Below are 17914 nucleotides of genomic sequence, written 5' to 3' on the forward strand. Positions count from 1 at the left end.
TCTATTTTTCTCTAAACTAAATGTGATGCTTAATATATACTGTCAAAAGTTAATAATAAAATTTAACATTAAAATCTTGTTGCAGGAAGGTTATAATTAAAGAAAGTTTTATTCTTACTTTACATCTTTTGATTCTTATTTTAAATAGCTACCTGAGGACCCTGGCTAATATGATTTACAATATTAATTATAGCCATTACCTGCAGTTGAATGAACAATTTTGGATCATCCTGGGAGGTTTCCTCTCAGGAGGGGGATGTGAGATAATTTTGTTTTTAATAACCCTAAGTGATTTGGGGTGGCCAAGAGGGACACACTTCTCTAGGATTTCCAAGTTTCCTTCAGTTTTATTTATATACATAAATCTTTTCTTTGTGTTTGGTATTCAATTGTTATATTTATATATGTAAGTGTGTACAAGGCAAAACACACATAACTTTTGGTATTACCATGAAGATTTTCTATACAATAGAAAGATGATTGATGAAAGATGATTGCAATAAAAGATGATTGAATTTTCAGTTTAATGAAACTGCTTATTTTAAAAATCTTTCTCTCCATAAATCATTACATATAAAGTTTAAATTCTATGATAGTATATGTAGCATATCAAGCCTTGTTATTTCAACATATATGTCATTGAAAACCCAGAATATAGCAATGCTGGAAAGTTTTTAACTATGATTGTTTCCTCACTATTATATCTGTTGGGGATAAAGAATTGAACCTTGTTTATCCCAGCCTTTCAAACTGGCATTGTCTTTCATGGTATCATTCAAGATTATTTAACATAAAATTTTACTATAATAGTGGGAAACATTCTAAATATTACTAAGAATTTTCCCCCTTGTGGCATCAATGTTCTGTGTAATCATAGGGATAATAAATTTATTCCTGTGATTGTATTGTATCACATGGTATAGTTGACATTAAGAGAGGAGATCATCCAGAAGAATTTGGCATATTCATCTTGAACTAGAAGCTATCAGAATGCCTTTTGGCTTGCCAGATAGGAAGACAAACATTCTGTAAATTGTCAATAGTTACCAAAGAAACAGGCTCTAAACTCTATAAAATTCTATTAACAACCAATGAGCATGGACAGGACTTCATGACAAATGTGGGTACTACAGTCCTAACAGATACTCTTTGAAACCCTCATAGAGGACCTGACCATTTCATGTTCAGATTGTGGCCTATATAAATAAATTAGTAAATGTCTTAAGCTGCTAAACAATGGTAATATGTTACATTGTAATAGAAATCTACAACAGAAGTGGCTTAAAGAAGTGGGTCACTAGTAGCTAACGATGTGGACTGGCCTTAGGAAAAAGCAGTGAAGCCCCAGAGATTTTAATAAAATGGTAAGAAACATGGTAGAAAAAGCGTGACTTGCCTGGAAGGGACTTTTAGTCAAAGGACGGATGTTGAAAATGCTGCTGCCCAGGGTTTGGAAGGAAAAGGAAAATGTATTCTCTGGACCCCTGCTGCATAGTGGTAGAAACTGTCCCTTACAGGTACCTGCAAAGAAGAGCTAACATAAATGAGATGAATCTGTATATAGAGCTGAAGAGATGTCTAAGCAAAGGGAATCTGTCTAATTTCTTCTTAAGGCTTCAAAACAATGGCAGAGAGAGGGGGAGTGGATGGAAGCAGGGAGGAATTGACGGAAAATAAAGGGGAAAAGGAAAAGAGAATCTGAGACAGCAAACCACTCAAATAAGAGATTCACAGTCCAGCCGGGTGTTGATGGTTTATGCTTGTAATCCTAGATACCAAGGACTACAAGTGAGCGAGATACAAAGGCTTATGGTTTTGAGGTCTGCTCGAGCAGAAAAGCCTATTACACTCCATCTCCAAAAATAACCAGTAAAAAGCAGGACATAGCTCAAGTGACTGAGAGCCAATACAACAAGAGTGAGACACTAAGTTCAAAGTCCAGGACCATGAACAAAAAAATCAATTTCTAGTGAAAAATCTGAGGATATGACTGTGCAGTTTATTCTGAAACCTGGAAAGATCAAAAGATCAGAATACTCATTCACAAGAGATTAAGGGTGTACCATATAGATCCCCCTCAATCAAATCAGGTGTTTCTACAAAGGCTCCAGAAGCTTCCTTCTAGAAATATCGAAGAGGTTGTCACAAATGTTGCCACCTCAACAAGAAGCCAGAAATGAAAAGTTATTATCTCAAAATCAGTGGATGTGACTTCTGTCTAATAGAATGAGTCTCTTATGAAATTCACACACAGCTCATAACATTCTTAAGAAAAGTATAATAGCACTAACACTTCCAGAATAAGCAAAAGGGAATAGAAAGTGTGAAATTCAAAAAAGCTCTTGAACCATCAAAATTCTACTGGCCGGCTATAAGAAGTTCCAGTTGTACATACCTGGTATTTCTCATGAAGTGAGAACCCAATGTTACAATAGTGAGGTCACGGAAATCAGAATCCAAGGCCAAGGAAGATGGTTTCCCAATCTAGAGATTAAATCAATGAGTAAATCAACTAGAAAAAAACGGATCAATTTTGTTCAGATGGATTTCAAAGTTGCATCAGACACTCTGTTTTCCATTAATTTCCCAGTTTTAAACACAGAAGTTATTATAATTGCTGTCCTCAACTAGGTCCCATGATTGTATTTTGGGGTGGATCAATTATTTCTCAAGTTTCAAAAGTGAAACAGTGAGAATAATTATTTGCAGGCTCCTTATTTAATAGAAAACTTACTGATACTTTATTAAGATTATAAAATTTTGGGCTTTGATCTGATGCTGCAATGAGATGGCACCCTTAGTGGCTTTGGAAAGAATGGAATGGAAGCATCCAACACCTTAAGATGAGGGTAAGAATTTCAGTACAAAGGAGCAAAAAGATAAAGTTCAAAAAATATCTCTTAAAATAGTTTCTACCTCTGGAATTAAAGGCTTTAGAAGCAAAATATTGTGTGTGGAACCAGAAAAATTAAAGAAAATGAAAATAAATCCCCATAAAGAAAGCTTGACAATCCTAAATCGATTTAACCTATCTGAGATAGGCTTACAGAATTAAAGATTCTATGAAGGCAAGTAAAGATCCTTCTTCATTAATTATTTTGGAATTTGCACTTTGGTTGGAAACATTAATTAGGATCTCTGATGCTGCAGAAATTTTAAGCTTGCTCTCTTTTATGCCAAGAATGGATGCATAAATGTCCTCTTGTTTGTATTTATTTATGCCCTGCAAATTTAAAGTGAGTGTCTCATCAGCATTGCATTTGTGACAGCATTTTTAAAGCATAAATTAGGAAAACATTTTCTCCCTAATTATCTTGTATTTTAATTGCAATGGATGTCATTTCTCCCAGAGGTTTATTGCATCATATATTTGACAAAAATGAGACATTTTCCCTTTGTTTAACACATCCCAGGGTTGTAAACTTTAAAATCCCCAAAACTTTGCCACAATTTTTCTTTGGCAAATGATCTCCTGTGCTGTAACTAATGACAGTTATCCTGGATTTACAATAAGAACCCGTCTCTTAGGTTCTCCTTGGATGTGGAGTTTCCTGAATTTTAGCAGAAGCACTCAACCGTAGGCCCTCCAGTTAATGAGAAATCAGTTTCAAGAACAGAACATTATACAGAATTTCAGATATATGCTTGAGGGATCTAGAAACTATGTCATATGAAGAATGACTGCAGAATTGAGTGATATTTAATTGGGTGGGGATTGAGCATATTTATAGTTTATGAAGTAGATTGTAGCCAGAGGAGAACATTAAATACAAAGGTCAGTTGGAAGAGATGTATAAGATTGAACATCCTTCTTATTTTTAATGCCCGCACTGGGGTTTGAACTCAGGGCCTAGACATTTTCCCAAAGTTTTTTATCTCTAGGCTAGCACTTTACCACTTTGATGCTTTTTCCTGGTTGGAGATAAGAGTCTTAACAGACTTTTCCTGCCCTAGCTGGCTTTGAATGTGATCCTCAGACCTCAGCCTTCTGAGTAGTGAAGATGACAGGTGTTAAGCCACTGATACCTAGCTCGTAAGGCTCTGGTTTGTTCAGCAAAATAGTTCCTCCTAAACAATTTCAGAACCTTTTCTTGGAGAGCTACATGTTAGCATAGGACATATATCATGAGCATCACAGACTGTTATTTGTAGAGTCTGTGTTAGGTAAATGTACTACCCAACATACATTCCTTTTGAAGTCAGAGTCCAGGATTTTCTTGCCAGGTTTCTGATATAAAGAAAGCCAGTTCAGCTGATACAAAAATATCATAAAAATAAAAGAAGGTGACCTAAATTATTTTTGGAAGTAGAAACTTTGCTTAACAGAATTGAAAATATACATAAAACATACATTAAAGAACCAAGCCCCAGGACTGGCACACACACACACACACACACACACACACACACACAAATGAATCTTATGTGAGAAAGATCTGATTCCAATACCAACTCCCAAGTTCATCTAGCTGAAACTTCTGATTTTGTTTGTTTGTTTGTTTTTTGTTTTTTTTTTGTTGTTGTTGTTTTTTTTGGCCAGTCCTGGGCCTTGGACTCAGGGCCTGAGCACTGTCCCTGGCTTCTTTTTGCTCAAGGCTAGCACTCTGCCACTTGAGCCACAGCGCCACTTCTGGCCATTTTCTGTATATGTGGTGCTGGGGAATTGAACCCAGGGCCTCATGTATACGAGGCAAGCGCTCTTGCCACTAGGCCATATCCCCAGCCTGAAACTTCTGATTTTACTAGTAAGGAAACTGAGGCTCAGAGGATTAATGGCCTTTCTAAGGTTGCACTAATGTCACAACCCTAAAAGTGAGCAAGTCAACCACAGATTCCAGGTTATTAGGTTATTAGCCTCAGCTGTATTGTAACTTCAGTTCTGTTGTTTCATTTCTTTTTCTATCCCCTTAAAGAGCAGCATACCTTCAGTTTTCCTCTACAATTCTGTAGTCAGCTGAATACATCAATCTTTTACATCACCTCTACCTTCCCACTAATCTTCAAAGACTCTACCTACTTCTTCAGTGAAATTAGAATGGCTAAGGACAACCTAAAGTAGAGGCAATCCTGGACTTTGTGGTTATGGCAATTATTAAAGGGCAAAAAGTATATTTCTTAGAATTATCACAGTACATCCAAAGGTCTGTACTCAAGCCAAAAGAACTCTTGCTAATGCAAGTAAAAGGAGGCCTATTAGAAGAAATAAGAGAAATAATTTTGTAGGAAATCTAGGACTAAGCTTTCCGGACATGGACAAGGAAGAAGGGATGGTGATAAATGCTGCCTAACTTCCTTGGCCTGCAGGAGTTTTGGTCTAGCTTGTTACATAAGTGGTCCATTTGTTTGCCCTGGAATTTAGAACTGTCAGCAAATTCCGACATCAAATTTTGTAACAAAAATCTTTCCACAGGTTTCTGCCTGTTTTTTTTTTTTTTTTGACATGATGTGATTTTACCAGAGAAATAACAACAAATATAGAGATGGTGAGATGTTGCTTTCCTTTCTTAAATTGGCCTTAACATTTTTAAAGATTCTCCAAAGATAAGTTAAACACTGAATATATAAATAGCCCAAAATTCCCTATCTCTGGCTTAAAAGTGGATTGTAGGGTTCAGAATAAAAAATAAACATATTTTATCTGGTAAAACATAATTCAGCCCCTCATCTTATCTACCAACCCTAGTTCTATGCTAATACATTCCTGTTTACATCCATACACCATGCACTCTGTAAAATATTTCTTCTTAACTCATTTTATTGGAGCCATGTAAACATGTAAAATAGATTATTTTCCTAATTCCTTCGAGTGTGGTTGTGAGCTAGAAACTATCCAATATCATATCCCCATCACTTAGAACAATGCCTGGCACTTAGATTTTAATTTGAAAGGTGGCTTTTAATAAATAAACATAGCTGGGTGCTTATAACTGATGCCTATAACCCTAGCTAGCTACCCAGGCTGAGACCTGAGGGTCAAAGTTCAAAAACAGAAAGTCTCTGAGACTCTTATCTCCAATTAATTACCAAAGAGCTAGAAATGGAGCTGTTGCTCAAACAGAACAACACCTTGAGTAAAAAAGCTAGACGGGAGGGGGAGACACAAAAGACGCAATGCCAATGTGGCTCTGATCATATAAAATAATATTTATTGAAATGAACTCCAGAAAATGGAAATGAGAGTTTCTTTTTTTGCTGTTGTTTTCTGTCTTGTTTGTTTATCTTTCTTTGGGAGAGTAAGGTATAGAGACTGGAGAAAGTGAGGGAAGGGATGACATTGTCCAAAAAAATGTACTCTGTACATCACCATTATAATAACAACAACAAAAAATTCCTTTTTCATTGGAAATTTCATTTTACTTCCACTGATATGAATTTCATGCTCTGAGTGGAAGTACATGAAGTAAACATTGATTTTGTCTTCTTATACTCTCTGTTGCACAATGTATACTTTTGGGAGAAATAGTCTCAGGTTTTCAAATAAAGGGATGGGTCAAATATCAAAATAGGGTTTCTCCCCCCCAGATTGTACTAGATAGATTTTACTTATATTGGGGGTTATATGTTGTGGGACAATTGATTGGTAATGGCATTCTTCAGTGGTATATGAATTCTTTTAAAATATGTACTTGATAGAGATCTGGGGAAGTTATAACTAGTCAAATACCACTCAAAGGTCAGGCAGGATATTGTCACTTCGGAGTCCACAAAGGTTATGAAGAATTCAGCAAACTCAGAAAGAAATGCCTTAGTGATGTATATTTAGTAAGGGGCAATACTAACTTACTGTGTCCACTAGGCACTCCTGATTAAAGAAAACAGAAAGGACCCCTGTTGTCACATATATATCAGTCATAGCACTAGAACTCGGGTCATTGAAAGACAAAATGATTTGTTGCATTCCACTAAATTTGTGATCTGAAAATAGCAATCAATTAGTTTTACTATATTTAACTATAACTTTCTTACTATAAATATTTAGTTTTTAAATAAAAAATAAATTAATCCTAATACAATGATTAAAAATAAGATTGCATGTCTTTTCTAGACAAAGTTTCAATTCTAATCCTTCTCTACATCTGTTCTTCCACCATTGTCTATATTCCTAGTCACAGAGTATCTTGATTTTTCTCATTTGCACTGAAATATTGGTATCTTGTATTTTACCACAATTTTTTAAGTATAAAAAGTATGTTCTCTGAACACCACCAGTTCCTTATCAGTGATATACCATATAAGCTGAGCAAGCTACAAATTAGCATGCAGAAGTGGAGTGTTATGTTTCCTTTTTAATGGTTTTATTTTTTTTTTCAGTTCACATTCCACCAAAAAGGAAAAAGAAAAGGAAGGCCAAGTTCTAGAGGAAAAAAACATTAGATAGTACCCTGGTCTAGCTATATAAGAAGTGGGATAAAACAGCAACAAAAAATATTTGTCTATATTTGTCTACTCCAACAAGCTCTGACATGTATTTATTCCTACCAGAACTGTGGTCATAGATTCACTCAGGCTGTTGTTCCTCCTCTTCATCAGGAATTCAGGACACTAATCTTCATGCCAACGGCATACTTCTGTGTACAAATGATAAGTTCTGTGCACTCAAAATACCATCAGGCAATGGGTGGTACCTTTTTCGTTTCCCCATTAGAATATACTTAGCTCTTGGTCTCTGACCATGTTTGATGCATGGTTAATCTAGGTTCTACTCTTGGTTCAGAATTACCAATCCTCTTATGCTTTTGGATCTTCAAATATATTGAGAACTTTTATTTCATATCCTTTTTCAAGAACTCTGTATATGATGGGTCAGAGGCTGAGCACAAACCTTCATTCTTTTCTTTTGCTTCCTGTAATTATAATTACTGTCTAGAGAAAATTCCATAAACTCTAGGGACAGAGAAGGATAAGGTGAGATGCCTATTTCTTCACCTTTCTTTTAGAATTATAATATATACCATGTGATTTCAGAGCGCTTGTGAATTTAGGCTTTCAGAAATCTAAAGACAAGATTTTTACCATTCCAAATAATTTACTTTTCTTATACTTGTGTACTGCATTGTGTCTCCAAAGAGAAGAGGGAAAAGGATACAAAAAATCTAAGGCAAATTCCTAAAGTATTTCCTACAGTAGCCCTTGTATTTACTTTCCTTTAAATACTTCCTGTGCATCCTGCTATGCCTTCCAGCACTGTTTTGTGTATGTGCATTTCTCCTCTGGTTGCCTCTGCCTTCCACAAAAATTGCAACAAGAGGAGGGAACTTTACTTTCTTTACAAAAGAGCTGGTTTTTAATTTTCTGTTTATGACATTAGTGGCTTCCCCATTGGGAAGAAATATGGACGTGATGACACATACTGAGCAATGTCATTAAACATTTTCCACTCTGCCACACCTCTATCCTGCTGGTTTTGGTAGCACAGCAAAATGATCATGTAATAAAAATATACTCAATATTGTATGAGTTTCAGAATCATACTATGAACTCTAAAGTGCTATTGATATACTGAATTCCAAGCAATCATTACACATCAAAGAATGAGGTAGTTTAGGAGGATAAGAACCTATCTGAGTAGCTGTTTTCAGGTAAGGTCAAGTATAATGGTTCAATATCAAAAGTGTTATAGCAAATGATTCTTCTATTGGCCATAGTGCAGATGTCAAAGCTACATTGCAACAGAATAACATATTTAATAATTGATTGCTACCATCTTTATCTTGGTCTAAAGGACAGAGCTGCATTTTCTGTAGGACCAGCATGTAAACAGAGAGACTATGATACATAAATCTTGATATATAAATCTTGCATGGATTGGCTTCTACTAATCAATTAAGCTGAAGGATTCTTATCTTCTAAAACAGATGCCTCTTCAATCTTAATGAATACTTTTTGTCTGATTAGAAAATAAAACACAAAACTATTATTTACATAGATACATGGCTTTAGTGGTAGACCAACAGACTAGCAATCACAAGGCTCTGAGTTCAAACCCTAGTAGTGCCAAAAGAAAAAAGTTTTATGTGTGTGTGTGTGTGTGTGTGTGTGTTTCCAGAGATCACCAAGTCATCAAGTAGAAAATTAAAAATACAAGTCAAGAATCACAGCATCTTATAGAGAATCTTTTTTAAACTATTATAACACCGAAGCTTTCTGAACAATCATATTCAGTTGAGAGATTAAAATTCTTCATGGAGAAATTATTATCTAAAACAAAACCTAAGTAATGGCCCAGACTTATTTTTTACATCACTGAAGATTTAACTCAGAGTACTGTACTTGCTACCTACACCTTTACCCTTTTTCTTTGTTTTAGTTTATTTTTAGGTGAAATATTGCACTTCTGACTTGAGCAAACATTTGACCATTATTGTGCTAACAATAGCTGAGATTACTGATGTGCTCCATGAAGCCCAACCTGTAAGACTTTGAGTAGCCGATGTCATAAGTCAAAAATGATGTTAATGCCAGTTACATACAAATTAGGAAGTAGGATGAGCAAGATAGGAAAATATAAGATTTATGAAAGGGTATTTTGATATTTGTGACTGGAGAAAAGTGTTATTAGGCCCAGAGGATAATTTTAAAGTGCATCTGAAGTGAGTTACAAGGATCCTAAATATCAGACTAAGAGGGCATACAGAAAGGAGAAGCTACTGATGGGATGAGACTGTGCAGAATGTGCTAATTAGCCCTTTTACTGGATTGTAAATATGCATATATATATATATATATATATATATATATATACTTACATATTCTTACTTTTCTTTTTTGGTCCTGTTTTCTGTCTCTGCCTTTTCTCTTGGTCCCAGATGTCCTTTCACACTTGCTCCTGCATACAAATGAATATTTGTACATACACCTTGGCAATATTTTTCCAGTCTGATTTACTATTGCTTTGTTATTACTCGTGTGTGTTTCCACCATGGAAAAAAAAAACAGATGGTCTCAAGCTTGTGATGGCTCACTCAGCGAATTTTCAACTTTATAAATGTATAGAAAAAATATACATTTAGTACCAACCTCACTCTTAATTTCTATCGGTTCCTGGCTGCATTTGCAGTAAAATTTAGATTGGCAATGCAGCCTGAGGCAGCCTGATGGCCACAGCTCCTAATCAGCCACCTGATCAAGAAGGTAAGCAGCTGATTCAGTTTGCCAATATGCATGTTGCTAGAATTCTTTAGGTGAAGGTATTCAATAAATTAGATGAGTTTGCTTTCCCTAAAGTTGCCAACTTTAAGTGTTCTAAACATGTTTGAAGGAGGCGAGGCTAAAGTAGGTTTGATAAAGTAAACAAATTTTAACATGTATTATTTTTAAATCATTATGTGTTTAACAGCACATACCTCATTTTCAGATGAGGAGCATCTGTATGGGCAGTAGTTTTAGATACATATTGTGATGATTTCTAGATGCAATGTATGGGAGATCTAAATACTGGTCCTCTGTAGGCAGTCTCCTGGCTGTTTCCATCACAAAGCTGAAAAAGAAATGCTTGCTTCTTTTGTAACTAGAGAGGAATCATGGGATCCATTTCTTCTTATTTGAAAAAAAAAACACAAAACAACAAAAACAGAAACACAAAACTTTGGGATTGTTCCAGGGAAAGGTGTTCCTTTCCAAGTTAAAAGGATCATTGTCATTATTACTTCTTTTATCTTTGTAAGAAATGGACAAGAAACATGTAGCTGAAGTTGAAGACTGAAAGGAGGTCAGAAATATTGGTTTTAATATCTTTAAGCTATTGAACCAAAACCATAAGACTACAAGAAAAGTTATCAGCAGATATTTTAACCTACTCCTAGTTTATTTGCTACATGATTTTCTGTTATTTAATTTTCTTACTTTGCATAAATATTAGAGTACATTTCAGTAAAATTCAAAACTTTGATGATCTTCACATGCTTAATAAATTTTATGTTCTTCTGTAAAAGAAAAAAAAAACTACTGTGAAGTATTGTGAAGACTAAGGACAAGATACAGCTAAAACAAGTTAAAAAACATGACAGAACACGACCCAAATCAGCAGGTAAATAAATACTACAAAATAAGTGAAAAATAAATATACAAGGCATGGCTATTTCTGGGAATATCAAATAAACAGTTTTGTTTTTTCTTCTTTGATGTAAAGTTTATATTAAATCAAACTAGGTGTAAACAAGTGACAAATACAGTATTCAAATGTAACTCTGATGTGATTCAGTTAAATTTGTTAGACTGCTAATAAAATGTACACTACCAAAGATTACATTTCTTCTTTAAGTATCAACCTCTTTAGGAGTTTAAGTATATAGATAGATAGATATACCTACATATGCATATATAGGTATATATATATGCACACATACACACACATATATATACATATATATTAAGATAAATCAACAATTCTCAATATTGTATAGAAAACACAAATCTGAATTTGTCAATGCTCCATGTTATAACATGATTCTGTCAATATCACTGAGCTTCAGTCTCTTGCTAATGCTACAAAATATTTAACTTAATATTTAGAAAACAAAAGACCCCATTCTGTGAAGACAGAAAGTGACATTTAATCATTTCCCAATCAATGTTAATCTCAAGAGTTTGCTGCACAAGTAAAACAAAACTCATCTTCCAGATGACGGGAAGATATGGAAAATTATGTTAAGTAATGTGAGTCAGGGCCAGAGAGACAAAGAATCCATGTTTTCCCTTATATGTAGAAGTTAAATTTAGTTTAAAATTCACAGAGAAATACACTGAGTAGTATGTAAGTGTATACACATGCATTGACTGAAATATGGCAGATTCAAAGGAGATTTCAAATAATTACTCAGAAAGCAAAAATCAAAGTTCAGTAGAAACTGAGTTCTCAAAGAGGTGAGCAAGGGTTAAGGGGAAAAGTGTGGATGAGTGGAAATGGGGAAAATGCATTCAAGACTCAAATGTATATCTTACAAAATTAAAAAGAGTGAGGGGAGAAAGGATCATATTGATCAAGATGCATTGTATTCATAAACTGCTTTATTAAATGGCAATTCTTTTGTAAAACTACTTAAAGATAATAAAAAAACAAGGTACAAATAAAATTGATAAAAACATTTATGAATGTCAAGTCCAAAGGAACAACAGGGCATGCAGTTATATAATTGCCATTTGAAGATCAATTAAACCATGACCATCTTTATGCAGATCCCTACAAAATTTTATGTAGCACTGTTGAACCTACAGAAGGCACTGTGCAGTTTATTTACACAGTAAACAGGATTTGTGCTTTAAACTGGAGAGTAGAAGCATAAAAAATTAGGAAGATATGGAATCCATTCTGAGCAGCTAGTCCTGTTCTAGAACATCACTGGGCTCTTGTGTGGGAAAATGAATTCGAATGTGGTACTGAGACTGGAGCTCATTCAGTAGAGACACTAATATTGGCATTAAACGAGTTTGACAGCATGATTAGGGCTGTGGCTTTGACTACAAACCTCCCTTTCTCCTGTTTATTTTATTTACCTATTTGTTCAGGCTTCCTGGTAGTTTACTGAGCTACCTGAAAACTTTCCAATAAATCCATTTTATGCTTTTATTAGGTAGAGTTGCCTTCTATTGTTTGCAATCAAGATCCCTGACTGATACACTTAGTAAAACAAAAATTATTTTCTAGGATTCTAGCCTGCTCAATGATAGCTCATTTGTCTTTCCTTCCTAAAAACAATAGAAACAAGATTATAATAATTAAAGTTGGATGTAAACAGCAGGCCAGATGCAAAGAGTTCTTTTATCTCTAGAAAAGCCACTAATTTCTTGAGTAGGTAAAGTGTTTCATCTACACTTTCCTACAGCTTATCCCCTTATAATACCTGTTAACCTGGTAAGTCCTAGATTCAAAAATCACTCACATAAAAATATCCTAGTTTCCTCAGTTCAATAACAGAAAAGAAAAGTATCTTTGAGTTCACCTGAGATTCTCCAGATAGTGTACAAAATTTTATTGGATTTGTCCATATCAGATAATTTTTTTCTGGCTACATTCACCACTTTAAATGTCAAAGTTTACTAAAATATCCGTGTATTCTGTATATATTACCCACTGTGCATGATATCCTTTCATAGCATACTCTGTTTTTCTGTAGACCATCAAAGTCAACCAGCCAGTACAACCTTATTCAGACCAGTCCTTTCCCTCTGGTGATTTCTTTCTCTACACACAATTCCCAGATGCTTCATATAGTTGAAGATCCAGAAAAAAATATAATATCTTCTACCGTGATTTCCCTGTCCAGCCCCCTAAAATTTCCCTTCTTCAAACAATTTGTAATTTCTAAAATAAGTACATAAATACTGCAATATAAGTTCCTTCAGTTTATGATGTATGACTGATTCATTTTTATATTCTCTGAGAACTTTGTACATATCACATAGAGAAAAAAGAGAATACATGAATGATCTTACAATGAGTAATACAAAAGAGGAAACCACTGATAGAAACAGTTCCAGTAAGGACTACCTGCATGTATTGAACATCTTTTAAGTAACAGGTGTCAATTACTCTAACTTCCTTCATGCTAGTTATAGCATGAATACTACATGCAGCTATAAATGAAAGGGTTGTATGACCTAAAAACCACCCATGAAACCTTGTAGAAAAATAATTTAAAATGAAAAGATTGCAGAACTGATCACTTACCTCTGCTAGTCTTCAGTGGTTCTAGGTAGCCTATATTTTTTATATTCCTCCACTTATCTAGCAGGAAAATTTGTTATCTGTTCATATGATGTGACTAGACTTGCTCAATAATGAAGAAGTAATATGAATCAAAATACCAGTCTACAGTCATGGTATTTAATCATGTATATGAGACTTCTACTCTGGCATGCCATTTTACCACCTGAAATGACATTGTTCTGTTCTGTGAATGCCTGAGACCCTATGACAAAGAGAGCTCCTGTTGGCCTAAATGAATAAGAAATAAAAGTGCAAATGTGTGAGTCACTGAGAATTTGAGTTATTTGTTAAACCAGTCTAAACAAACTTATTTTAACTAATGGTACTTTCACTGTCTTTTCCATCTAGGAAACCAAAATATGTTTAATAGCATAATATTCCTATAGTTTCTCCTTTTTTACTATCCTTTACATCACACTTCTTATCTCTTGCTGCTGAGAATATCTGTCTTAATTTATACACATTCAAAAGGAAGATAGTATGGAGATTTTTATTTTTAGTGAAGAAATAGGAATATGCTACAAAAAATTCTTTTCAAAAGAAATGAAGGATTTAACTTTATTTTAAATAAAGAATGCCATAAATCTAATATTATTAGAATCTCAAATTCCTTTGGAGATTTATGGTTTATTGTAAGAATTACTAATAAAGAGACAAGATGATTGAATGCTAATCAAAAGAAACCTTGGGGTTTACTATGATTATAAAAGTAAACCGTAGCTTCTATTGTTGATGATCCTCTTGTATCCCCTTTCTGTGGTTGTACCTGCACTATATCTGTATCTTATCTGAGTACATTGGAAACCGTGTATACTGGTATTAGAACTAGGAAACTGAAAGGGAATACCAAAATCGAGAGACACAGGGTAAAAATGACAAATGATTACAAATGCAATACTTGCAAAACTGTTTAGTGTAAATCTACTGAACAACTCATGGGAGGGGAAAGGGAAAAGGGGGAGGGGGGAATGAGGGAGGAGTTAACAAACAGTACAAGAAATGTATCCAATGCCTGACATATGAAACTGTAACCACTCTGTATATCAGTCTGACAATAAAAAAAAAATTTTTTTAAAGATAAAATTGTTAAAATCTAAACTGGTGCTGGTGGCCGGTGACTATAATCCTAGCTACTCAGGAGACTGAGATCTGAGGATGGAGGTACCAAACAAGCCCAGGAAGGAAATTCTGGGAGATTCTTATCTCCAATAAACTACTCTACTCAGAAAAAGCTGGAAGTGATGCTGTGGCGCCAGTGGTAGAGCATTATCCTTGAGCATAAAGAAACTCAGGGACAGTGCCCAGGCCCTGAGTTCAAGCCCCAGGACAGCATAGATAGAAGGATGGATGGATGGATGGATGGATGGATGGATGGATGGATGGATGCATGGATGCATGGATGGATGGATGGATCGATCGATCGATGGATTGATGGATGGATCGATGGATGGATGAGTGGTGCTGTGGAGAACCAGATGGTGCTCAGGTTCTTCTAAACAGGAAAAGAAATTGCAGGAAGATATTCTTGATGATCACAGCAAAAACAATCTAAAAATCTCACATCTGCTAAAGCCCACATACTTGTCTGCAATTATGAAAGCAAAAATAATATGGCATCTCTCCTTTCCATCTTTCAAATAATGCTCATATGGACCTCAATTTTACATCATAAACCTTAATTTCTAGCCCTAAGAAAATTGGGAATATAGGTCTCAGTCCCTTTAAAAAAAATCCTACAATAGTTTCTTGATGTCAAATTTGATTGTGTGTTTCTTGAAAATAGTTTCTCAGTAACAATTTTGAAGATATTTAATCCATTATAACCAGCTTATTTCCCTGTCTCACCTTCTCAAAATTCTCACACACTGTGTTTCTCTCTCATCTTTCAGTTGCCCTGCTACCAAAAAATTTTCATTGTTTTCCTTTTCCTTTCTTTGTTCTATATTCCTATTTTCATGCCTTTATTATGCTGTTCAACTTATACAAAGTAAGCAAGTTTTTTGGATATAAGATTCAGGATGTTAGGCAATTTTATGTAAATTTCTTAAGCTATTAAACTTTCTTCTATTTTAAGTTCTAAGGAGCTTATGTGATTATGATTACCTCTTATAGAACAATTATAGAATAATACCATGACCCTTTCATGGGACCTTGTCTCTTTTCCTTGATCTTTTCACAACAGCACCCTTGACAGACATCTATAGAAACATTTTCTCTGATGAAGTAAGGGCTCCAAATATCACAAGACAGAGGAAGCAACTGATATTTACAGCTTCTCTTTCTCTTTCTTTAGAAATCTACACCAATGAAAGTTTATTCTTTCTACCTTGGTGTGCAAATTCTTGTCTTCTTTTTCCTCCCAATTCCTATTTATTTCCAAGCAGAACATACATTTTATGATTTCTTCCTTGTATAGTAGGTACTGAGAGATAAGGAATATCTCACTTTTCCTATGTAATGAATACTACTTGTAATCATGTTTGTCTGTACAACAGAGTGAAGTAAGGCAATCAGACTCAGATATCCTTCCCAAGTGACTTCCTTTATTACATATGAGAAAGCCAGGAATAGTTCCTCTAAATCCTCACATCTGGCTTATAGATTACTAGCTTCTTGACACTTACCAACTAGATAAAATGTCCACTGATTTCACCTGACACACTATGTACAGTCACTTCTACTTCCTCTGGGCCCTTGAATTTGGTTTGTCCTTGAGGTTATCAAGTGTTAGCCTTTTACCAGTGTGACTGGAAACAAGAGAAAATCTATTTAAATAAAGACAGATTTATTTTGGCTTCCTGTTTCTGAGATTACAATCCATAATGACTTATCTCCTTTGATAAGAGCTTATGTTAAGGCAGAATATCTTCATGAGGAACAACAAACTGCTTACCTCATGGTGGACAGGAAGCGGAGAAACACAGAGGAAAGATACGTGGTCAAGGTAGTCCCTGAACAGTATGTTTCTAGTGGCTTCCTCCAACCTGATAACAAATTCACCTCTGATCAGTAATGTCTAAAGAGCACCACCAAACAGTTTGAACTTTGGGGGGTGGGTAAAGTTGGCAGTTTTTATCCTAACCATAAAAATAAACACTGGGAGTTTACACAGGCATTAGAATATGAAATAAGCCTAAATTAAAAGGTCTTTTAAAAAGGGGTGATATTGATGAAGATGTATTGTCTTCTGAAACTACTCGGTTGCACGAATAGCAACTCCTTTGTACAACTACTTAGGCATAATAATATATATATATATATATATTTTTTTAAATCTCCTTCCAAGTTTCACTTAGGTAACATAAGGATGTGCTCTACTCAACTACTCCATTGTGCTCATTTGTATGTCCTCTCCCCACACTCATATACAAAACCATAGTAGTAAACAAAGTTATAGATAAGTCATTGTGTTTGTCTTCAGTAAATCTACCAGTTAACTGTGGTGATATGTTTTTAGGATCATGCCAGAGTTAGACTTCAAAAACATTTATTAAATGTAGACAGCTAAGAAGCATAATAAGCTACCTATTATTCATTAAGCAAGATTTTTACAATAAATCAAGAAATGTACCATAATTTAATTTCTTAAACAGCTTTATTTAATGGACAAGTCTCTACTTAGTATAATTTTGGCTTAAATTATGAATAAGATTTAGTTGTGAGAAGTGTTGATCATCAATTATCAGATCTTTCTTAATTTTTATATGTAGAGATACAAGTCAGTAGGTACTTCAATTTCTGAGACCAGTGTCCTAGAAATTGTAGAAAATGCAGGAAACAATAAAGAAGGATTTTTTTTCCTCAATGTTCTCATTTTAATATGGTAGACATTGACAATATCAATATTGCCTGTGGCAACATGAAGAAAACAGAGATAAAGAATGATTTTCAAATGCAAATATTCTGATGGCTTTATAAAAATGCCAGTTTACCTCCAATTGGGCCCTGCCATACAGATAAAATGAATTTTGTGAGAAATGTAGAATCTTAGGCCATTCCACTTAAAAAGATTGAAGTTTTGTATCAAATGCATTATTCTTGATAAATCAGTTCTTGATAAGTGAGCTATAGGGTATTTATAATTGATGTATTATTATATAAGTCAGCACAATATACATTAATCTCAAAAGCTTCATATTAAAATATGGCATTGTTCTTTGGCTTGAAGTTATATTATTTAATATCAGAAAATTTAGGTTCTGCAAGTTA

The sequence above is a fragment of the Perognathus longimembris genome, chromosome 7 (assembly GCF_023159225.1).
Source record: "Perognathus longimembris pacificus isolate PPM17 chromosome 7, ASM2315922v1, whole genome shotgun sequence".
NCBI lineage: Eukaryota > Metazoa > Chordata > Mammalia > Rodentia > Heteromyidae > Perognathus > Perognathus longimembris.